At 33.0% G+C, this 634-nt stretch overlaps 1 non-coding gene across 1 annotated transcript; it reads left to right on the plus strand.

Moving 5' to 3' along the window:
• Nucleotides 1-261: 261 nt before the first annotated feature.
• LOC112206578 (small Cajal body-specific RNA 15) lies at nucleotides 262-386 on the plus strand. Its single transcript, XR_002940995.1, has one exon. It is a non-coding gene; the product is annotated as a small Cajal body-specific RNA 15 (non-coding RNA).
• The last annotated feature ends 248 nt before the right edge of the window (nucleotides 387-634 follow it).

The following is a 634-nucleotide window of genomic DNA, read 5'->3' on the forward strand; positions in this document are numbered from 1 at the left end:
AAAGCTTGAGGTCACATTGGGAGTTGGTACCAGAAGTGGACTATAGCCAAGTCTCCTGGTTCTCAATTCTAGAGCTTTCCTACCACATCACAAGCTAGCCTCTTTGAACAGTGATTTGTCAGTATCTGGTAAAGATTGAAAATATATAAATATCCCATGTATGTGCTCATGGAGAAAAGAATAAAAATATTTACTGCAGCATCATCCATCATCAAAAATAAGTACTAACTTAAATAGCCCTCCATAGAGAAACACAGAGACCTGGAGACTAAGAAACCAGTCCTTGAAGTCAAGCTGACTCTGCTTTTAGCCTCCTAAATTAAAAGATAGATAGAACAGGTCTTGTTTGCAAAATAAATTCAAGATCTACTTATCTATCAATAGCAAAAAAAAAAAAAGAGAGAGAGAAATGCAGAGGCAAATTGTGATGTGTTCATAAGCTGGAATACTATACAGCCATTAAAAGGGATATACCTGATCTATATTATCAGCATGGATTAATTTCTAAAGCATAATGTTTGAATTTTAAAAAGCAAGTTGCAGAATATTTATAGCATGACATCACTTACGTTAATTTTTTAAATTCACAAATTCAAAGACAGAGATTATAAATATATCCATATGTAATTTAGAT

Source organism: Pan troglodytes, chromosome 21 (assembly GCF_028858775.2).
Source record: "Pan troglodytes isolate AG18354 chromosome 21, NHGRI_mPanTro3-v2.0_pri, whole genome shotgun sequence".
NCBI classification, from domain to species: Eukaryota; Metazoa; Chordata; class Mammalia; order Primates; family Hominidae; genus Pan; species Pan troglodytes.